Source organism: Aulonocara sp. 'chitande type north' Nkhata Bay, linkage group LG9 (genome assembly GCF_057382095.1).
Source record: "Aulonocara sp. 'chitande type north' Nkhata Bay isolate Kocher_YH1m ecotype deep benthic linkage group LG9, A_spYH_male_GT1.1, whole genome shotgun sequence".
Taxonomy (NCBI): Eukaryota; Metazoa; Chordata; class Actinopteri; order Cichliformes; family Cichlidae; genus Aulonocara; species Aulonocara sp. 'chitande type north' Nkhata Bay.
The window spans coordinates 11,611,307-11,617,556 of NC_141352.1; positions in this window are offsets into that span (position 1 = coordinate 11,611,307).

The following is a 6,250-nucleotide window of genomic DNA, read 5'->3' on the forward strand; positions in this document are numbered from 1 at the left end:
GTACCATGTACGAGAAAGGGGGAGACAATAAATGAAATCAATATTAACGACATTATAATTGATTATTTGGTGCCATATTTACACAATTTTTAAAAATGAACAAGGGTTTTAAGAGCCAGATTGAAACAATGCTTAGGAATTTAATGGTAATGGCTTAAAATAGATTAAGCTGTTGAAAATGCACACCCTTATTACAGGGACGAGACCATGTGAGAATACACGTAACAAGAGGGGGCGGAGCAACAATTACCCGTAGTAGTTCAACAGTGAAAAGTGAATTAAATTAAATTAAATTATTACATTTATTTAAATGTAATAAATTTACATTGAAACATGACTTTCAGAAAATTTTATTTTATTGAATTACTTATCAACAAATGTAATTGATTTTTACACACAAACCCCTGTAAGGTTTACTCTAAAAGAAATAACAGCAAACTGTTTCTTCCACAGTATACTTTTCACCAAAAAATAGAAACCAAAACAGTGTGTGTGTGTGTGTGGGGGGGGGGGGGGGGGGTCATCAATTTATTGAATCGTCATACAAGAAAATACAGCATATTTTCCTGTCCTGATGTATACCCTTGTTAGAATAGCAACAAGAGTATACATCAGTTTTTTATATAACCACCTGTTTTCTTCAACGTGGTCTGAACTTTCTTAGGCAACCATTCTCATCATTTCTTTCAGTAGTCTTCAGTAGGATCAGGGTCTGGAGAGGCCAATCCACGACTGATAGTGCTCCAATGTGTTTTCTATCCAGGAATGCTTTAACTGCATTGGCTGCAGTGTGTATGGGTTCATCATTGTGCTGAAAATGCCTCAAAACCAGTCTGTATTTTTCTATTTCCACAATTCCATTAATTTTGAAAAGATCAACATCCCTGGCTGAAATGCATCCCCAAACCACAACAGAGCAGATAAGTGGTAAAGTAGCCACTGAAATAAAAACAAAAGAAAAGCTGAAAGACCTTCAGAGACCCTACCTACTGCTCAGACCGCTTTAAAAAATTACATTTGCATTTGCCTGGTTTCTTAGAAGCAGGCAAATAAATGATGCATGTTGTGTTATCATAATATGAGTCATTTAGTTAAACATACCAATTACAACACATCACTTTAGTCTGGAAAGGAGCTCAAGAACTGTGACCAAATTCCACAGAAAGAAACAAAAAATAATAATAAATGACATGAACATAACAAGGTAAACATAAGGAAACATAAATAATGTCTCAAGGGTGATGTGACTAGCCGAAAGAGGATATCGAGCACTGAGGTTTCTTGTTGCCATATATAGGTTGCATGTTGTTTTTAGGACACATGCAGACGAAAAGAAGACTGCAAAATGCAGCACTTTGCATCCATCCACATGATGATGCATGTGCAGCTGACCTCAGCAGCCCATGCAAACACTATGAAGTCTAACAAATTAAAGAACACAAGAGAAGCTGCAGTGACTTTGATCAAATTAATTGAATTCTCTGCAGACTGCAGACAATGGTGGGTGGATGTGTGTGGTGTGCGCATCTTTTTGATTCAGTGTCTGAGTGTGGAAACTGTGGTTAGACCCTGCTGATGGTCTTAGGGGCCCATCACTGCTTTCTGCCGCGCTCTGTTCTTCTTATGTGTCTTTGGCGTTTTCCTGTCTGCAGGTTTTATTTTGAAAAAAGAAAAAAAAGACTGCATGTATTTAAACGGATGATGATGTTCAATAAAAAAGAAATTGCGCCCAGTGATGAAACCCCAGCTGATCTCAGGCACAGCGGGCATTGTGTTTAACAAAGGTCAGTGAGGAACAGAAGCAGTTCGTGCTGAAAGGGTGTGAAAACAAACACAGGATGTGCAACTGCGTTTTGCCCGTGCCGACAACGAGGGTTAAGCCCTTCACTTTTCAGAGTTCAGAGTTTGAAGAAAGAAGCGCGTTTTGCACAAATGATAGACAATCACCGAATTACAGGCTCCTTTAAGACTGAAATTTTATGGCGTGTAACAGCAATGAGCAAACACAAAGGGTGAGGAAGTAAAATAGACAGATATGCAGATTAGGCGATTGCCTCCTCATTATAATCACATTATTTAAAACTCGTTTAATTTTAAAAAGGTTCCATAGCTTAAAAAAGAACTGCCACGTACAAAGGACAGCAGAGTTTTCCTCTGTGCTAAAAATAACTAAAATCATAGAAGTGATAACTCCGCTTGCGTGAGGGGAAAAAACCTGCGTGTAAATGTAAATCTTGTTTGAGATACGTAGCTGCAGAGATGTGAATCGTCATATTTCAGATTTTCACACATTAGCACCCAAAAATGTAACCAGCAAGTGCTGTGAAGTGAAAGGAGGGTTCACACCAACATTTCTTCTGCTTTGAAGCTCAAAAGGTTTCAGAAACAGAGGAAAGTAAGATCGAGATCAACCCTTTGTGTAGTGTTCCTGTGATTCTCACTCCCAAACAATACACACTGTGTAGATGGTTATGTGATGGCTAGATGTTAGAGCACATTCATGAACAGAAGTGTGATCAATTTAATAAAAGAAAAAATTACCATAACCAAGATATGAGGGGAAATCTTGGACAAATACAAGCAGACTGGAGCAGCCAGCGTTCAAAACACCGACATTCAAGGTAACAGAAGGTTCCCGAGCCACATCCACCCAGCTGGTTTCTGTGTTTCTTGTGTATTTGTGTACACTGTGACTTCATGGCTGTCTTGGGCTCCAGCTCTTGTTTTGGTGTCTCATTAATTTGATTTAATGTCCTGCTTAGTGATAACATCACTCTTGGCCTCCCTGCACTGGCTTCTAATTGAATTTAGGATTCATTTTAAAGTTCTTTTGTTGGTTTTTAAATCTTTAAATGGTCTGGCGCCTGCGTATCTGTCTGATTTGCTGAAGCCCTATGTCCCCACTCGTTCGCTCCGGTCAGCTGAGCAGCTGTTGCTCTCAGTCCCCAAATCACGGCTGAAACTGAGAGGAGACCGAGCGTTCTCTATCGTGGCTCCTAAGCTTTGGAATAATCTTCCTCTTCACATTAGGCGATCGACATCAGTGCTGGTTTTTAAATCCAGATTGAAAACACATTTTTATTCACTGGCTTTTGACTCAGTGGTTGACTGACTTGTATTTTATTGTTTTTCGCTATGTTTATTATTTTATCGTATTTATTATTCTTATGGTATCTATTATGTTTCTATTGTTCAGCAGTTTGGTCAGCCTTGTGTGTTTTTAAAGTGCTATATAAATAAACAATGATGATGATGATGAACATAGTAACGTGTGTTGGGTTGCTCTGTCTTCAGACTCACTGTCAGACTGATTAGACAGTGAGTCTGAAGGTGAGAGTCCTCACTGCCCACGCCTGTCTTTGGGTCTGACCAACACCGTTTCCTGTGTGTCATTCCCCCCTCGCCTTCCCCCCATCCGTCCTGTCTGCACTGACCTCTCCAATAAAGACAAAAGGTCTCATTTTCTGAAACTCTTCCTATCCCATCACCTTGCGAAGAATCACTTCACCATGTTGATTAATAAGGACGGTGGGAATGGTTTGAAGTCTCGTCACAGAAAATGTGCCAAAGGCAAAGAATCTGAGCTTGAAATAAAATGAAATGAAAGATCAGCCCCACACAGGGGTTAAATTCAGATGGAAACTCTTATCACACAAAGAGAACAAGCGAATAAATATATCTGAGTGTGGCCCCTCGACTGTCACAGTGTAGCTGACATTTGATCTTATCATGTGTAAAAGCTATTTTAATTACTGAAGAGAACCAGTGTCAAACTCAGCCCAAGTATGGTTGTACGTTAATCCTTAAAGCAACAACGTTTTTAAAGTTGCAGCGTCATTTTTACACCACACCTAAAATCCCACTAATCGTCCGGGCTCTTCACCCTATGACCACACGCTGGGGTATCTAACACCACATGACCCAAATGGAAACTATGTCAGCTGAAAGAAACCCATCGAAATGTGCAACACTTAAAACTTTGCCTGATTTGAGCATGGCTTCAAATACAGCCCTGAAAACAGACAGGCGGTCGTTGGCATTTCGCCCTCGTTCCTGAGAGACGATGTATCAGTCAACAAATGAACTACTGTGGCGTCACAGCTGGGGCCTTCTCTGTGTCGTTTATAACACAGAGAAGGACCCAGCTGTGACGCTGAAGTGGTAACTTTAAATTAGCTGTAGGTGTGAATGCTTGTCTGTCTCTCTGTTAGCTTTGCAACAGACTGGTGATATTCAGAGTGCACCATATGTCTGGTATTATTTCCCTTCCAAATTAGTGCTTCCTCTTAGTTGCTTGTCTAAATTTGTTTCCTTTCATGTTCAGGCCGTGTTAGTGTTGTCTCTGTGTGTGGCAGGTTTTGTCTCCATGTTTGTTTCACTGTCTGCCTGTCTGTCTCTGTATTCTGTACTTCTGATAGACGTCTAATTTTGCCAGTCCCTCTTTTTGTGCGCCTTGTACCTTGTCACTCTCTGTGACCGCGTCTCACTTTGCCAGTTCTCATGTATTTAGTCAGTTAATGGTGGTCTGAGTAACCCTCACCACTTTGTTCTCCAGTGTCTTTGTTCCTGTTCATCCTACATATTTTCCCCCATTTGTTATTTATTTCTGCTGTTTGCTATTTATATTTTATTCCTGCACAGTTTGCTTGAAGCACTCATATTTTGTCTATTCTATTCATGTGGATCTTATCTTTCTATTCCCTTGCTTCCTTTTCTGGTTACTTTTTTCTTGCCCGTGTTTCGTCCGTTTGCGATGTCTGTGTTTTTTTTATCTTATGGTCTCTTTTAAGTTTGTTTGTCTCTTTACTTCTTCAAACTGAATTCAAAGTGGAGAAAATGCTGCATAACATTCTCATAGTCTCATTCACACTAACGTTGGTTCTGTATCTTGTAACCAAAGGAAGTTTCAGCATGCAGACTGGAGCCAGCGATCAAAACACGTGCTTCCTATTTTATTTTGTTGGTTATGCTGTAACTGTCTCGTTACTCCTGATTTGTCCCTGCCATCTCCTCTTCCCTAATAACCGTCCTGTGTGTTTATTGTTTAATCTTCTTTAATCTTCTGGGTCCTCTTTTTTCATAACAAATGATCGTACTCCCCGCAGATTGTGATACTGACACCTCCAGGCCATGCTGCAACTCTCTGAGGTGGCTGTTTGACTGAAGCATCTTGATGGGAATCGCCTAAAATCCTAAAATAAGCAGTCTCAAGGACCAGAGACGAACACAGCTTTAGCACAGTGGTATGTGTATTTTTTCCTTCATGCATGACCTTTTTCCTCATCTCTCACTAAATATTATTAGTGCAACACTTTTCTTCCTGCATACACTCTTATACAAACACAATAAGAACCAAAGGGCCCAGATTATGGAAAAGGTTCAAGAAAAGATCACCTATAGAAATTAATTTTCAGACTTTTAAACCAAACCACAGATTCAGCCGATTTGAAGGTTTAGGAGCTACAACCAGATGGGCTGATCTAATGTATGCAAAAGAACTTCTCTAAACGCATTAACAAGTGTCAGCTAAGAACAGGAAACTGAAGCAGTTCACACGGCTCACCAAAATCAGACAACAGAAAATGAAAACAAACAACTAGTCTTGATTTCTGCTGCGACATTCACACGGTAGGGTCAGAACACGACGGCACGGATCCTCCTGCCTCGTATGTTCGAGCCGCAGGTTTGATGATGCGGGGGATATTTTCTTGGCACACTTTGAGCTTCTTAGTATCAGCTGAGGATCATTTGACAACCACAGCCTACCTGAGTATTGTTACTGCCCGTCTCCATCTCTTTATGAACACAGCACCTTCCAGCAGAATAACAGGACATGTCACAAACCTCAAAGCATCTCAAACTGTTTTTTGAGCATGAAAGTGAGCTCGCTGCACCCTCCTCAGTCACCAGATCTCAATCCAATAGAGCACCTTTGAGATGTGGTGGAGGGAGATCCACCTCATGGATGTGACGCTGTGATGTCAACATGGACCGAAATCTCAGAGGAATGTCTTCAGCAACTTGTTGAATAAAACTATTCTGACAGTAAAAATGTATATTTATATTGACGTCACTAATATAGAAATACTAAACACATTCTGAATTACTAAAGAAAACAAGGAAGAAGGAAGTCACTTTGTGAATGTCCAGGCTTTCCAGCACGTTGCGCTGGAGCCACAGTGACGCATCATATTTTGGAGTGATTTCAGTTTTAGAGATTCAGGACTTCTCTCACAAGTGTGCAGTGTGA